Source organism: Sminthopsis crassicaudata, chromosome 4 (assembly GCF_048593235.1).
Source record: "Sminthopsis crassicaudata isolate SCR6 chromosome 4, ASM4859323v1, whole genome shotgun sequence".
Taxonomy (NCBI): domain Eukaryota; kingdom Metazoa; phylum Chordata; class Mammalia; order Dasyuromorphia; family Dasyuridae; genus Sminthopsis; species Sminthopsis crassicaudata.
In genome coordinates this window covers 337468611-337487232 of record NC_133620.1, presented here as the reverse complement: position 1 = coordinate 337487232, position 18622 = coordinate 337468611, and positions in this window count along the sequence as shown.

Sequence of the window (18622 nt, the reverse complement as noted above, 5' to 3'; positions counted from 1 at the left end):
CTATAAGTATATCCTTAAAGAGAACAGAACTATAGCTTGAATGAAGTAATAGGCTGCAAGAGCATATCAAATGTGTCTTTAAAGGATCCAGTCTGATTCTAGGACCTATTGCTTAGCATCAGAGAAGGCTTTGTTTCCTGTTTTCTAGGCAGGCTACAAATCAAGGAAAGCCTTTCAGCTATAAATGGCTCATTTTCTTTAAATAGTATCAAATATTCATATCACTGCAGTATAACTGTCCTGAAGGCTTTTTGGAAGTGAATCAGACTGACTTAGCAAGCAATGACAGATATTATTGACATTTAGTCCCTCACCACCACAATCTCTTAAAGAGGAATGTTATAATGCATTACACACTGGTTGAAACCTTGGCTTCTTCTCTTCCACAAAAGAAAATTCAGGCAGATGCTAGAACTCCCATAAATCCCAGCACATGGTCTCTATCTCAGAAAATACCATTGCCATAGTTTTCTTCTTGGAAAGTGCAATTTTAACTTCTGCAAATTAAATCACAATCACTAACAATTTTAGAGATGCCTGATTAATGATTGTTTAGCAAGGGAAACTAACAATTTGGCTTTAAGTTTTCTGTTTATCTGTGTGACCTTGAAAAAAATCACTTAATTTCTTAGGGTCTCATTTTCCCCACCATTAAAATGAAAGGGATGGATCATATAAATTCTAAAGTGCCTGCCAATTCTAATATCCTATGATCCTGTATTCTCATATAGACCAAATGAAATTCCAAAAGACTAACCAAGTCTTTTAAAAATTGTATTGTAATCCTGGTTTGAAATTTTTAAGAATTCAGTTTGTGCCAGATATTAATGAAATGAAGATAGCATTATCAAAAAGGAGGACAAATAGAAGGAAAGGGGGAAGAAAGTAAAGGAGATTTACTATTGTTGCTATTATCATTATTAATGAAACACCTGAATTCTATTTTTGTGTAGAACCCCTTATGGGGAATTCTACAAATCCCCTAATTTGGCACGCAAAACATTTTCGGTTTGGTCCCCAAGGCAAGGGCTGTTCCGAAGTGTAGGGTTCAAAAGACACTCTGTGAGTCTGCACTTCTAAAACTATAATTTTGAAGGCCCCCTAGGCTGGGGAGCTTACCTCTAATAGTGAACCAGTAATAGTTAACAAATGAACACAAAGTAAAGATGTCAACTGAGATAAAATAGTAAGAAAAGTACCTATAAAAATACCCTCCTCCCTCATAAAGGTTGATATGCTATTTCACAAACTTAAACACCCTGGTTTTGAAGTACATATTTAGGGAACACACGTCCAAAGAAAATCACATTTTTGATATTACAGGGCACTCATGTCCTATCTTTTCTCCTGGAATACTTATGCTGCTAGCAGCTCTGTAGGGCAGATCATTCATCTGGGCTCCTTTGGTCTGCTCTTCCCTAGAGGTCAGTTCTCCACTGCCAGGGCTAATTAATCCTTGAATCCATTGTTGATACTCTTCTCTGCTGCCAGAGGCCATGCTCCTCAAAGCTGCTTACTGCCCTCCATTCTCTGTGATTTTCTTACTTCAGGTTGTAAGATGCCTGCTGAATATGATGTCTTGTTCTGGGCAGAAAGCTCTCCTATAGATACTACTGCTGATGGGAGAGAGGGAAAGAGAAAAAAAATCCTCTTCCTACAACCCACCAAGATGGTCCTTACCTCAAATCTTAACTGCCAAACTGTCTTAAGAACTTGGTAGGTTTAGCTTTTTTTTTTTTTAACTCCAGGGATATAAACAATTTTTAGATGAAGAAATTAAAGCCATCTAAGGTCATATGAAAAAATGCTCTAAATCACTATTGATTGGAGAAATGCAAATTAAAACAACTCTGAGACATCACCTCACATCTCTCATAGTGGCTAAAATGACATGAAAAGATAGTGATAAATGTTGGATAGTGTTGTGTCCTGCTTTCTAGAGCCCCCAAGCTGGGGTGACAAAAACGTACCCTTGCTTTTTAAAGCCCCCAAGTTGAGGTGGCAAAACGTACCATTGCTTTTTAGAGGCCCCATGCCAGGGTGATTAAAATATACTGTCCTAGTGGAAAAGTGATGAGGTGGGACTCCTGAGGATGATGGAAAAATGAAATCCATTTATTCCAAGGGCTTTCCCTTTTTTATATCCTTATAACTTTATGTAACAAAAACACTGGGCCTGCACGCAGTATGTACTGGGCACGTGGGACCACATAAACAACTTGCTATTGTATGTAGTTTGCCACCTGGTATCACTCTTCCACCTGCTATCACTCTGCTTCAATCACAACACAGGTTGTCACCGCCCCCTGACTTCTCAGGAAGGTAGAGAGCCCTTAGGGGAGCCAGGGAGCCAAACCAGATGTTGGCAGCAGGTTCCCCCTGGGCTGAAGGGTCTTATATCTCACCCAGAGTTCCCCCACTGTCTGTGACCCTCTACAGGAGAGGATTTGAGAAAATGGGAATACTAATGTATTGTTGGTGGAATTGTGAAATGATTTTGGAGAGCAATTTGGAACTATGTCCAAAGGACTATAAAACTGTGCATACTCTTTGACCCAATGACATTACTGATTCTGTATCCCAAATAAATGATAAAAGAGGGGAAAGGAACCACATGTGCAAAAATGTTTGTAGCAGCTCTTTTTGTGGTAGAAAAAAATTGGAAAATTCTTTTCAGTAGATGTAGTACATGTCCATCAACTGGGGAATGGCTGAATGTTATAATATATGAAAGTAATGGAATATTATTATTCTATAAAAAATGATGAAAACTCTAGGAGCATGGCCAAGCTCTCACTGCAATTCAAAGAAACTTTTCCCCACTTTGTAAGGGATAAAAGGGCATAGCTATATAACTCATTAACACACTTGTACCTTGTTATTATCTATCCCTTATTTTTTATGATTGCATCAACTGAGCTGAGGAAAGGCATAAGATGAGTATGGGACGAGTAATTTCTCTCCCCTTCCCATACTTTCTTTTTCCCAAATATTGCTTAAAATATACAATGGCATATAAGTAAAACTGAGTTCCTCTCCACACCAGTCCTACTCCAACACATGACAACATGGAGGTGACCCTGGTTTTTTAAAGACCATGCCAGGTGATTATGAAAAAACTGGTAAGTTCTAGAATACTGAAAAAGCTTCCTTATATGAATATATGGAAGTATAGATCTTATATCTCATTTGGGAAAAAGAATTGATTTCAGTGACTTTGTTTTTGTTTTCATCTATATGATTCTCACAGATGTTTTTTGCCCCACTTTGGGTAATTAAATTGAAAAATACTGATTCTTTGAAAATTATTTAATTTTTCCACTTTTAAATTTGTCTTTGATTTTGTAGGCTCTTGGAATTGTAATATTTTTATTATCATTTAAGAGATGAAGGCTGATTATAATATTTAACTTATTTAGTTTAGGCATCTTAATTATTCTTGATTTACCTGGTATGTAGACTTTTCACAGGCCAAGCATTACTTGGAGACTTTTAATTTTCTCGATTTATGTAATTACACTTACTGTCCAAGCTTATGCCACTGTAATTGAGACTATATCATCATGGAAATTTTTAATTGATTATTTTTGTATGATTCTAGCCTACAAAATGCCTGCAAAAGTGATTTATTATTTAGGAAACTGGAGAAAACATGGTTATTATGTTATTTGGGTATTGAGATAATTGAATTGAAGGTTTTCAGGGAAATCCTTTCTGTCCCATTTTCAGTCAAAGCATATTTAAATTAGGTTCTTGAATTATAATGTTAAGCGGTTGTTTTTTTAAATTAATTTTTATTTTAAATTAAAATTTTATTAATTACCATTGGAGGGGGAAAGCATAAGGATGAGAAAGCATGGCACAGAAATTTCATGCCTTTATATCACAAACATCTTTGAGAAAAGAATTGTTAGGCAGTGGATATTATGAGTACAAGGTGGCAATATAAAAATGTGATAGATTATATTTTACCAGACTTGTTATTGTTGTGGGAGTTATTGCCTAGTCAGCTGATTGTGCAGCTAACTCATTGACTCATCAAAGATAAGAACAGAATTTAGGTTTTTTTCTTAAAGCCCAAGAAAGAAGAATAATATTGAGAAATTTAAGCAATTTAATCTTAAACTATTTAAATAAGTAATTGACCATCAAAATTGGAATGGAAAACAAAAATGATATTAATGTTGATATAATAATTTTTCCTGAAGTTTAATTAGTGGAAATTAATTGCCACAACAAGGAGACCAAAGAGCTCAGAAAGTGCCTCAGTCAGCAAGCATCTGACCTGCTTGTACTATCATTAGAAGATAAAGTTTCCTTATAAAAGTTTACAAAGAATGATAGACTATTGGGAGCAATATCATCTCACAAAACAAGAAGAATCTCCAATCCCAATAAACTTTGGATAGAAAACGCCATCTGCATCCAGAAAAAGAACTATGGAGACTGACTATAAATCAATATATATTATGTTCACTTCTTTTTTTCTGTATTTTTTTCTCTCATTGTTTTTTCCTATTGTTCTGATTTTTCATTCCCAACATGATTCATAAAGAAATACTTATTTTAAAAAGTTAATATACATGTATAATCAGAAAAAAAATTTAATTAAAAAAAAGAATAATCAGGGGAGGATAAAACCAACTTAAAGGAAGTGTGTTACTATTACCTGATACAGCAGTGATTGACTCAAAGTGCACAATGAGACATAAATTTTATATGTGGCTAAAATGCAGATTTGTTTTGTGGGACGATGCATATCTCTTACAAGAGTTTTGTTTTTAAAATTTTCAGTGTGGAGCCAGGATGTGTGTGGGGAAGGGAGCTAATTACGGTTTTGCCAAAACTAAATGCAGACAAAGAAGAAAGGGTCATTGAAATATTTTTTAAAAGTCCAAAAGAACTAAGGGAAGTTCAGAAGGAAACAGACAAGCAAGATAACTTTGACATGTGGAAAGTGACATGTGGAATTTCTTATATACTCTTTATGAAAAAGAAAGCTGTATATAACAGTGGTTTATATCAGTGGTCCTCAAACTTTTTAAATAGGGGACCAGTTCACTGTCCCTCAGACTGTTGGAGGGCTGGACTATAGTAAAAACAAAAGCTCACACTCTGTCTCTGCCCCTCAGACCATTTGCCATAACCCGGTGGGCCGCATAAACGTCCTCAGTAGCTGCATCTGGCCCGCGGGCCATAGTTTGAGAACCCCTGGTTTATATATTCACATATGTAACACTGCCTCCCACCTAGGTGAAGTACTTTCTAGGTCACTAGGACAGGCCTGAACTCAGAGAAATATGACACTTGACTGGTTGAAAGAATGCTGAGGACAACCTGGAGTACCTCTGTTGTTAGATATTATTGGAGGACCCTTGAAGGTACTTGAAAAAGAAACAAGTAGAGACAGGCAAGGCATGAATTTTTGCATGGCTGACAGAAAACTCCAGCACTACATGAGGAAGCCAGCCCCCACTCTGTCTCTTGATTTCCAGTGCTTATAATTCTGCATACAGCTGGGAGCAGATTCCCTAGATGAGATTGTTCCTTCTCTTCTTTGATTGAACTGAATTATTTTATTTTGCTCCTGTGAAAGGATTTCTTTACTATTGGGTATTCTTTGGTCTTTTCTAATCTTAGTTTTCTGACTTCTGTTTGTAATTTTTCTTGGATAAACGAATTTACCCACTATTTGTTATTCATAATTGTCTTTTATATAGCCAGCTTTCGTGAGAAGTTAAGGTTACAACATTAGACTAACTAGTATTTTTCTTTTGAGAGTGATCAGGAAAAGTACTATATATCCTGGACACTCCCACCCTCACTTCAGTATTGTACCTCTAGATTTACAGAGATTGAAGTAGAATGGATGCAAATAATTTTAACCCAATTCTAGTTTCACTTTGTAGATAGATAAGAGAAAAAGCAAACATCTATCACTGTTCTCCTGCTCCTGTGAAAGGAAGAAGTTACTCTTGGAAAGGCATGGACCAGCTTCCAGATCAGATCTTTATTAGGGGAGCCAGCCATCTTTTGCTTAGGGAGGAGATAGAAATGGTAAAAAGGAGAACCAAACAATGGTTATTATTCAGTCCATAGCATCAAACTCTTCATGATCTCATTTGTGTTTTTTTTGGGGGGGATTTTGGCAGAGATATTGTGGTGGTTTGCCATTTCCTTCTCCAGCTCATTTTACAGATGAGGAAACTGCCCAGTATGTTCAGCTAGTAAGTGTCTGAGGCCGAGGAAGATAAATGTCTGATGGTACTCTATCCACGTGTGTTAACTGTCTGAAAAAAAAAAAAAGCAACCGTATTAGACCATATTTAGAGAGATAAGATCCATGGTTGTAGCATAATTGTAAGGGCATTGAGGGACTTACATGGAAGGTACCAAAAAGAAGGGAAGAGGGGCAGTTAGATGATGCAATGTATAGAGCACTGGACCTGGAGTCAGGAAGCTCTGAGTTCAAATAATGCCTAGCCAAAAACAAACAAACAAACAAACAAAAACAAGAGGGGAAGATACTAAAGATACAGAAAAAAACATGGACCTTAATAATGAAGATAGGCAATAGAAATGACAGTAGTAACTTCTGTCCTCTATCCTGATTCTCCTGTCTACTAAAAATATTTATAAGAATCACCTATGCATTAGACGTGGATATCTTCAGTGAGGGTATTAATAGAGAACAAGTAAATTTTTGGAATTGACATTCAAAACATATCTTAAGCAGCTCACAATTAATAGATAAGGAAAATATAAGATCCAATTGTATTTATTGCTTGTTGATACAAGAAAGTTATTGATTTGGGATGACCAAACTCTACCTTTATAAATGTTTCTTTTACAAAAAGGTACTTCCTATCCATACCTCTCCCATCAAAATCCTTCAAGCTTCCTTGAAAAATATAACAGAATTCAAGGTAATCCCAATAGACTTTAGATAGAAAATATTATCTGCATCCAGAAAAAGAATTATGGAGATTAAATGTAAATCAACACGTGCTATGTTTACTTCTTTTTTTGCTTTTTTTCTCTCTACCATGGTTTTTCCCTTTTTTTCTGATTTTTTTCTCTCCCAACATGATTCATAAAGCAATGTGTATTAAAATAAATAAATTTTAAAAGTAGGAAATGGAAAAATATAACAGAAATAGCTGTTTCATTACCCTCTGATTATAAATGTTGAGTGAGGCAGAACATAGAAAATATATGCCCATCAAAGTTATTCTATACTGTGATCCATCACAGAGTCCAATTTAAAGAGAGATTCTTTGTGGATAGTGAGGTTTTCCAGATATTTCTGTTTGGGGATGCCATTGTGCTGATTATATCAAGCCCCAAACCACTATATGTCCTTCCCAGAAGAAATCTGTAATTACTCAAAAGAATTTTTCCTAACCATTCAAAACTAAATAGATGAATTATGGCTATAGCTCATATTTTAATACAAATTTGGATGGATGGCCTATATAACTTGTTCATCAGTATAGATAGATAGATAGAACAGAGGGTATAGATGGACAATAAGTTGGGACCAAATTTGAACAAGAAGAGTAGGCTATTGTCTTTAGGAAACTGAAGTTCTTTCCATGAAAACAAAGCCTCATCTTTTTAATTATTAACATTCTCTAGTATTAAATAATAGTAAAACATACAATCCAACCTTCTCCACAAAATTGAAAACAAATGCTACACAGACAATACCATATAACCACTGAAGAATTCAATTAAGAACAAGAGTAAAAGATGCCATCCAGCATTTGAACTCCCTGTGTAATGTTCTTGAATTGTGAGGGTCTGGTCATCTGCTCAATTATAATCCTTCTCTGGGAGGAGATCTGTAAAATCTTTTCCTCTGTGAGAGGGTTTCTTGGGAGCTCTGAATCTCCTCCAGCTCTTGTCCTTTCTCAAATCAGACTGGTCTCCTTTCAGCCCGCCTGGCGTCAAAACTCTATCCCAGAGTCGATTCTCTCAGACCCAATGCTGCTCTTCTTTTATCCTCCCAGAGAATGGGCATGGGATAACTCAAGGGCTTCTGGGAAACATTACTTCAACAAATGAACTTGCTCCTCTTAGAATTCCTAAGGTGTGAACTCCCTTTAAAGGCCCGAACCAAAGGTCTGAGCCAGAGAACTGTCAAGTCAACCTGAGTTCTCACCTTGTAATTGTCCAGACAACCTGAATTCTCACCTTGTTACTGTCCAGACAAAATTGAGTTCCCACCTTGTAATCCTTACATCCCTGCAAACAGGATAGTCAGTTTTTAGAGGAACCAACCTAAAAGTACAAGTTAGACAGAGGGTAGTGCCTCAGACATATTTGACTTTTTTGTGTTCTAAGAAGCATTATTAGTGGCAGAAGAAACAAACTGTAGCTTTATATTTCAATTCTATATTGTACATTGGGTATTTTTCTATTACTTCATTCTTTTATCTATTACCTATTTCCATTACCTTCATTCTATTATCTTGGCATGAGCCCTACTTAAATTTTCTTTTAGAGATTACTCTTGGACTGAAGCAATGTGTCAGAGACTGAGAGAAGTCTTCCTCTATCTCTACCTCTTGAGGTACAGGATTTGCCATCATCCCCTTCTTGCTATGATGAATGTGGATCTCTGTGAGTCCAGAGCCATTTGTAAGGAAAAAAATCCTTTAATCACATATCACAAGAAGATCTCAGGCTTATTTGAATATTTTAAGGTGTAGGAAATCATGAATCTAGACTTAAAAAAATCTTTCCATTAGTAATAATTTTGTGTGTGTGGTATATATATATATATATATATATATGTATGTATCTATATATACTCATGCACACATATAAACATATATTCATATATGTACATATATATATATTTGAGTATAAATGTACAGTATTTGTTGTTTAAAACAAAAAGACTTTAAATAATAGTTATAAATAAAATAAAAATAATGTTAATATACATATCTTCTAAAATCACTTTCAGTTTATCTATCATGGACATTCTAGATAATCTTGCATATACTCTCAGAAATGTGCTATCATGAAAACAGCCCTGAATTTGGATCTTGGAAAAACACTCAGTAAACCTCAGTGTCCTAATCTATAAAATAAAGGATAGGACTAGACAATCTCTAACATTCTGTAATTTTGAAAATCATTATTGGTTTACTTCCCAGGACACATCTATGGTTCTATAACAGTTTAGATAAAAAAAAAAAAAAAAAAAAACTTTGTGGATACTTCTATATAACTTTCAATGCTAATTCCTTTTTATTCACTATATAAAGCAAAGGGAACTGAAAATTTCTGCAACAAGTTCAACCTTAAAGAAAATGATTTATTTCTTTTCCCATACAAGTCTGATGCATGGTTGTGAGTAAATGGTTTGAAAATTCTTAGAAAATCCAACATGTGTGGTATATGAATGTAATAAGATATTATTGTTCTATAAGAGATGATGAGCAGGTTAATTTCTGAGACTCCTGGAAAGACTTATCTGAACTGATGCTGGATGAAATCTGCAGAACCAAGAGAACATTGTACAAAGTAACAAGATTATGTGATGATCAATTGTGATAGACTTGGCTCTTTTCAACAATGAGGTGATTCAAGGCAATTCCCATTGACTTGTGATAAAAAGTGCCTTCCACAAATAAAGAACTATGGAGAAGGAATGTGGATTATCTCTTTTTGTTATTTTTTTCCCTTTTGATCTAATTTTTTTTTTTGCTCAGCATGATAAATATTAAAATATATTTAGAAGAATTGTATACATTTAGCCTATATTGGATTGTTTGCTGTCTTGAGGGGGGAGGGGAAGAAAAAAGTTTGGAACACAAGTTTTAGCAAAGGTGAATGTTGAAAACTATATTTGCATGTATTTGGAAAAATGAAATACCATTTAAAAAAATCTAATGTGGGGAAATCCACAAGGCTAATTCTCTCTCTTTAAAAACAAAACCAAAAACAAATCCACACAAAAAAATAGCAATAACAACAACGAAACTAATATTTATATAGTGCTTACTATGTGCTGGCATGGTGCTAAGTGCTTCATTTGATCTTCAAAACAACCCTGAGAAATTGATGCTGTTATTTTCCTCATTTTGAAGTGTCTGAGGTTAATAATTCTGACTCCAGACCTGGTGCTCTGTGCACTATGGTGCCATCTAGCTGCCCTAGCTATACTGCTGAGGATGTTGGCTAATTGCAGCAAGAGCAAGAGAGAGAATACATATACATGTATTCTTGGACAAACTTCAGTGATTCCTTATTGCCTTTAACATTATATATCAACTCCCAAAAGGACAGAAATGGTGGCAGAGTTGTAGGCAGCAAAACTCTCAGAAACCTTCTCCAAACAGTTCTAGAAAATATCCCAGATCAAATCCTGATGGGGAAATCCAAGAGGAAAAAAAAAGTTAAAATGAGTCATTTGTCTAGCTCACCTTCACTAGGTCTGTAAATATTGGGGTTGACATCAGGCGTTCCAAGAAAATACTCCAGTGTTCAGAGAGAAACACAGCATTGGGACCCATAGTGGGGAGCTATGACAGGAATAGGTTCTAATTGTCAGCTTTATTGCCCACTGCCCAGTTTTAGGTTACAGATTCAAGGTGTTGGAGTTGGTGTTCCCAAATTAGGAAGTTTGGGGAAATATACCAAAAAAAAAGATAAAATTCAGAAGCCATCAGTAACAGTGGTATGGAGGGGAACAGAACAGGGTCTTATTTCTAGCCTTAGTCAAGGCTGCAGAGAAATAACCAGGGCAGGAATCTCAACTCTGCAACTCTGAACCAACAGAGCTTTCCAGTTAATTAATAGGGATTGAGTCCAAGAGCAGTCTACTGTTGCTCAGGACCAAATCCAGGTCAGAAATTTGTAGAACTTGGACAGGGATGCAGCCATCAGACTTTGTTCTGGATCAGATAACTTTGGGAGCACTAAAAGCTTGCAGGCCCCCCAGTCTATCCCTGAGATACTGGAATAACACAATATTCAGTATCCTTAGAAAACAGCGATAAGAATAGGCCAGACCTTCCCCCCAGAAGTGCCTCAGAGCCCAATACCAACATCAAATCCAAAAATCAGGAAGTGGGCTGGAAGAATGAGTAAACAAAAAAGAATCCTACCACAAAGATCTATTATTGTAGCAGGGAAGCACAAAATACAAACCCAGAAAAGAATGATTCCAAAATATCTATAAGCAATGCCTCAGAGAAAAACACAGGTTGGGTGCAAATTTAGCTAGAATTCTTAGAAGAGGTGATGTAGGAGTTGATTTTCTTAAGAACTTATAAATGTTTTTATAAATGAAATGAAGACTTAATGAAAAAAATGGAAAAGAAATAAAAATTATGTAAGAAAGATTTGGAAGGAGAATTAACAGCTTGGTGAAAAGAGGTACAAAACTTACCCAAGCAACAAACTTCCTGAAAATTCAGATTGATCAAAAAAAAGCAACAAGAAATATTAAAATAATGTTTAAAAAAGAGAAGAAAGTACATCTTATATTAAAAAAGCAAATGGCCTGGAAAATAAATTAAAGAAAAAAAAATTAAATCATTGGACTATCTCATTATCATAACCAATAAAAGAACATAAACATTCTATTTCAAGAAATTTTCAAATAAAGGCACCAAAATCTCTAAGAGGGCAAAATGGAAATTGAAAGAATCAATCTATTTTCTCCTGAAAAAAAAAAACACCAAAATACAAACTTCTAAGACCATCATACCCAAAATCACACAAAAAATATTGCAAGCACCAGAAAGAAGTCAAGTACTGAAGAACCATAGTCAAGAATGCATTCAATTTATCAGTTACCTGTATAAAGAAGCAGAAAAATTAAAATATTCTAGGAGGCAAATGATATGGCAAAAATCATTTACATACCAAAACTAAATATAATGGTACAGGGGGGAAACAGATTCTCTCTCTCTCTCTCTCTCTCTCTCTCTCTCTCTCTCCTTCTTTTACAAGGCAACTGGGGGTGAAATGACTTGCCCAGGGTCACACAGCTAACAAGTGTTAGTGTCTGAGGTTGAATCTGAAGTCAGATCTTCCCTGACTTCAGGCCTTTTGTCCTACTGTGCCATCTAGTTGCCCCAGGGAAAGGATTTTTCAAGAAATAGAGGACTTTTTATTACATTTCAAACACAAGAATAAAGAGAAAAATAAAAAGATAATCATGATATGAACAATAAAAGATTAAACAAAAATAAAGTGCTTTCCATTAAATTATGGAGAGATGATTAAATATGCCTCTTCTGAATCCTATCATCATCAGGGTTCATTCCTATCAATAGTCCAATTAAAGAAAGCCTAAGAATAGCTCTGTTACATTTTGATAATCTTAAGAAAAGAATGGAGAGAGGGGAAGAGGAATGCTGTGCAAAGTAGGTTGGGTGGGTGGGAGGAAGGAAGGAAGGTTAGGGAAAATTATTTCACATAATCAGAGTACATACAAGTAGACAGCTATACAAACAAGAAGGCAGGGGGGAGTATCAGACACTCAACTTTATTCTTATCTGAACTGGTCCAAAAAAGGAAGAATACACACTCTCACAGAATTGGAAACTCTTTATGTAGATTTCCATCTTCAGGGAAATAGAAGAGAAAGGGAAGAAGGAAGAGGGGAGGCTAAAATAAAGAGGGATTAGTCCTAAAGAAAACAAATTTTAAGTATGTAAAAAAAAATTATATATATATATATATATATATATATATATATATATATATATATATCATTTAGAAGCATCAAAAAGTGGGAATCTGAGATGTCCATAAATTTTAGGGAATAGATGAACAAGTTATGGTATATAAATGTGATAGTATATTATTGTGCTGAATTCTTATCAGCATAATGACCAACCAAAATTCCAGAGGACTAATGATGAAACATTCTACATACCTTCTGATATGGAGGTGAAAGGACTCAGCATGAAGAACGAAGACAAATGTTTTCTAGGACATAGCTGTTGTGGAAATTTGTTTTGATTGACTATACATGTTATAATGGTTTTGTGTATGTGTGTGTGTGTGTGTGTGTGTGTGTTCTCTAAAATGAGTTTGCATGAGAGGGTGGGTAGATTAAAACAAATAAAATATTCAACAAAAATTGTAAATTTCTGTTTGACTTTTAACTCTTCCCAACTTGGCCCCAATATAACTTTCCATTCTTGTTATACACTAATCTCCTTCCTGTACTAGCCATCTTGATGTTTTTCAAATATTTTTCATCTTTCTGCCTTTGCCCTTTCTTGAAATATAGGACTTCCTTACTTCAGCTTCTTATAATCCCTTGTTACCTTCAAAACTCAGCTAAGCCCTCACTTTTTAAATGATGTATTTAGAGATCTCCTTAATGTTCTTCCAAATTACAATGGATTTTATTTTACAAATGTTTTGCATATATCTTAAACGTTGTGTTATTTTTCCTGGGTAAATTGTAAATTCTTAGAAGACAGGGACTGTTTTAATGACAAAAATAATCTTAACCACTTCCCAGTTTGACCACTAGGGATCTCACTGCTGGTAAAATGCCTAACCTATTTGAAGATTGATGGTCAAGAACTCCTATTATTTTACTTTATTTTATAATATTACATTATTTCAGGAGGTCCTACCAGCAAATGGGAGAGAGCAATTTGCCATCTATTTAGTAAACTTCTGGGATGCAACATTAAATAGTTGAAACCAACTTGGCATGGGGCATTAAACAGACTGAGGTCCTGGTTGGCTAGAGATTGTCAAGAACATCAGAGGCCAAATCTGCTTTGAGAAAAGCAACCAAATGAGTTAATTCAAACTCCTTGCCATCTAAAGAGCTTATTATGAATTTTATAGCAATTGTTAGGGAATCATGTTCTTTTAGATGTGCAGGCAGCATTCCTCTCCAGTCTCCTTGCTGTGTTGGGGTTAGGGTCACTCCTAGTGTTTTTAGTTCTGTTTGCCCAGTTTTTGCTCCTTTCCCCAGCATGGTTTCTGGTATCCTGTAGGGAAAATGAATCTAAACATCCAAGTTAATGTTATTTTTAGAAATAAAGATCATGCAAACCCAGCTTGTTGCATAGCCTGTTTAGGGAATGAAATCAGGGGAGAGGGAGGGAGAGAGAAGACCATATTTTTCTTGACTCTAATCTGGATAGCATTGAATAAAAGTACAGTTCCTGAATCATTGCCTAACCTCATCTCTTCATATTGCTGAGATTCACCTTGACTTGAATAAAGGAATAGCAATTCCCTAATACATCTTCCCTTTGTCTGATCTTTCCCTAGTTGTGTAATGATTAACTTGATTTCTGAATTTGCTCCATCCTCTGCTCTTTGATCATCAAACAACGGAGATTGTATTTCCATAATTCATGCTGAGCTTATAGACCAGCTAGGCACAGGATCATTTTTTAAAATGTGAACATTGGAAATAGGCTATATACAGGGTACATTTAAAATGTCACCTTGTAACTAATTGTACTAAATTTACTTCTGCAAAGGAGAGTGTCACAGCAGCAGGATCTAACTCGTGCAAGGTTAGTTTTTGTTTTTTTCCCTTTTGGCAACACTGTCTAAAACAGAGGACCTAATATTAAGAAGACTTTAATCAAATCCTACTTCTGACATGTACTAGCTGTGTGATCCTGAGCAAGCAACTTAACATCTCTGAGATTAATTTTCCTTAAATGTATTGACAGCTAAATGATATAATGATTGGAGCTTCAGACTTGGACTGAGGAAGATCTAAATTGTAGTTTTTCCTTATATACTTCTAGCTAGGTGAACTGAGCAAATCATTTAATCTCTTGGCTTCTGTTTTCTCACCTGAAAGAATGAAAAAGTTGGGTTTGAGCCCTGAAGTCAGAAGGACCTGAATTCAAATCTGGCATCAGACATGTAACACTTCCTAACTGTTTTACCCTGGGCAAGTCACTTAATCCCAATTGCCTCAGCAAAAATAAATAATAATAATAATAATAATAATTTAAAAAGTTGGGCTCGATGACTTCTACAATCCTTTACAACTCTAAATGATCCTTAAAATAATAATCATAATAGTTTGGTGATATAGTTTAGTCATTTCGTCCTATCAGACTCTTCATGACCCCTTTTTTGAAAGGCTTTCTTGGCCAAGATACTAGTTTGTCACTTTCTTTTCCAGGTCATTTTACAGAGGAGGAAACTGAGGCAAAGGGTTAAGTGACCCTTTAAGTGTTTCAGTCATGTCAAATGAGGAAATAGAGGCAAACTGGGTGAAGTGTAAAATAACCAGGGTAAAATAACCAGTAAGTATGTGAGTTTGGATTTGAACTCATAAAGATGGAACTGATTCCTGATTTCAAGCCCAGTGCTCCATTCACTGTGCTACCTAACTGCCTAATAATAATAACAGCTAACAAGTATATTATACTTGCAATGTGTCAGGTACTGTGCTAAGTGCTTTACAATTATTATTTTATTTGATCTTTACAACTTCTTTGAGAGGCATATGCAATTATTATCTTCATTTTACACATGAGAAAACAGGCTTATTGTTGTTGTTGGGGTTTTTTTTAAGTGACTTGCTTACAGTCAGTCAGTGTCTAAAGCTGTTTTGGAACTTAAGTCTTCCTGGCACCAACTAGCTGCCCCAGAAGTACAAAAACCATTCATAAATCTTCATTACAAAAGGCTAAGGTTTAAATTACTGAATGACATAGCTCCTTGACAGCTGCATTAGAGAAAGAGTCACTAGCTACTCAGACCTAATCCTTACCTTTGACATAACCAAGGCCAATGCTGCTCAGACAGCAAAACTGCAGTTAACCAAATCAAAGAGGTATTGTTGTGAAGATGCTTTCCATGCTGTCAGTAAATAAACCTCCCTTTTAAAATATTTAATAGCACAAATGTCTACTAGGCCTATATCCAAGAGATCATAAAGAAGGAAAAAGGACCCGCTTGTACAAAAATGTTTGTGGCAGCCCTTTTTGTAGTGGCAAGGAACTGAAACCGAGTGGATGCCCATCAATTGGGAAATGGCTGAATAAATTATGGAATATGAATATTATTGTTCTGTAAGAAACAACCAACAGCATGATTTCAAAAAGGCCTGGAGAGACTTACATGAACTAATGCTAAATGAAATGAGCAGAACCAGGAGATCATTATACATGGCAACAAGACTATATGATGGATCAATTCTGATGGATTCGGCTCTCTTCAACAATGAGATGATTAAGGCCAATTCCAATTGTTCAATGATGAAGAAAGCCATCCACACCCAGAGAGAAGCCTGTGGGAACTGAGTGTGGACCACAACAAAGCATTTTCATGCTTTCTGTTGATGTTTGCTTGCATTTTGTTTTCCTTCTCAGGTTTTTTTCTTTCTAGATCTGATTTTTCTTTTGCAGCAAGATAACTGTATAAATATGTATACATATATTGGATTTAACATATATTTTAGCATATTTAACATGTATTGGACTACTTGCCATTTAGGGGAAGGGGTGAAGGGAAGGAGGGAAAAATTTGGAACAGAAAGTTTTGCAAGGGTCAATGTTGAAAAATTACCCCTGCATATGTTTTATAAACAAAAAGCTTTAATTAAAAAAAAAAAAAAAAAGATCAGCAGGATGACTTCAGAGAGGCCTGGAGAGACTTACTTACATGAACTGATGCTGAGTGAAATGAATAAAGCCAAGAGAACATTGTACACAGCAACAATGAGATTATATGCTGATCAATTCTGATGGACGTGGCTCTTTTCATTAATGAGATTCATGACAGTCTCAATAGATTTCTGATGGAGAGAGCTATCTGCCCTCAAAGAGGACTATGATAACTATGTGGATCATAACATAGCATTTTCACTTTATGATCTCTTGGATATAGGCCCACTTCATCCAGTTTACCTCCGTTTCCTCATCTGACATGACTGAAACACCTAAACAACAATATAGTGAGTTTCCTATAAGCCTAAAGAGTGCTGAGTCTTTAATTTTATCTCAATTGAGGCTCTTCCTCAGTTCCAGTCTGGAGCTCCAACTACTGTATCACTTAGCTGAGCCGGTGCTCAGTGATTAGGGTTGGATCAAATCACTGTAGATCAGAGTTGTTCCTTTGGGCTGGCCTACATGTAAAACAATCTGGATAATAAAGGCTATCCCTTTAAAAAGGGGCCAATTGCAAAGTCAGCCTTGTCCATTTTGTAAGAACAGACCCCAGAGCTCAGAATAGGGCTAGATCCCTAGAGGAAGGGATAGGATGCAAGTTCATAGTCTTCCCAGAACCAATTAGGGGATATTTAGGACAAGAAGGGATGCTTTTCCAGGAAGGCTAAACTCACTTTCCTTCCAAGGGGAATACAGATTATGGGGTGGTGCTATGAGGAAAAGGTGGGACGTGCTGAAGAAAGAATTGTACTAATTGTTTGCAGGTTATTGTGATTCTTCAATGTGTTTTCTGCCTTTTTTTTTCCCTTGGTGAGGCAGTTGGGATTAAGTGACTTGGTCAAGTATCTGAAGTTAAATTTGAACTCAGGTCCTCCTGACTCCAGGGCTGGTGCTCTATCACTGTGCAACCTAGCTGCCAAAATTAGGCCTAACAATTAAGATCAAGAAAACAGATATTCCATCAGTCAGCACCACACTATCCATTTGTGGAACCATCAGTTCCAGTGAATGTTGTGGATAAGTTCTCCTCCTTTGGCAGTATACTTTTCAATCTCATTGATAATGAGATCAACACAGGCATTGTCAGAGCTAGCTCAGTGTTTGAGAAGCTGCAAAGTAAAGTGTGGGAGAGGAGAGATATTGGGCCAACTACCAAACGGAAGGTCTACAAAAGCCATTGTGCTGACCTCATTGTTGTAGCCTGTGAAACCTGAACAGCACACCAGAACCATGCCAGGAAACTGAATCACTTCCATCTGAATTGTCTTAGGAAGATTCTGAAGATCACCTGGCAGGAAAAGATACCCGACACTGAGGTCCTTTCTCGAACAAACTGCCAACCATTCCAACTTTACTGCAGAGAGCACAACTCCATTGGGCTGGTCACATTGTTCAAATGCCAAATGTATGCTTGCCAAAAAGATTATTTTATGAAGAACTCACACAAGATAAGTGCTCACAAGGTGGTAGAAAAAAAGTGATACAAGGACACTCTTACATTTGGGGGGGGGGAGGCAGCTGGGTGGCACACGGGGTAGAGCACCAGCCTTGAAGTCAGGAGGACCTGAGTTCAATTATGACCTCAGACATTTAACACTTCCTAGCTGTGTGACCCTGGGCAAGTCACTTAAACCCAATTGCCTCAGGAAAAAAAAAAAAAAGAATTAATTACATGGGGCAGCTACATGGTGAAGTGGACAGAGCTTTGACTCTGAAATCTTGGCCTCCTGAATTCAGGAGGACCCGAGTTCAAATTTGGTCTTAAACACTTGACACTTATTAGCTGTGTGATCTTGGGGAAGTCACTTAACCCCAATTCCAGAAGAAGGAAGAAGGAGGAGGAAGAGAAGGAAGAGGAGGAAGAAGCGGTGCCACAAGACCATGCAAAATGGTGTATCCTCATGAAAAAAGTTGCTATGAGCAAAGCAAAATTGAATTAGCTCAGAAGAAATTCAAGTTGCACCAAGATAGAGAAACCATCC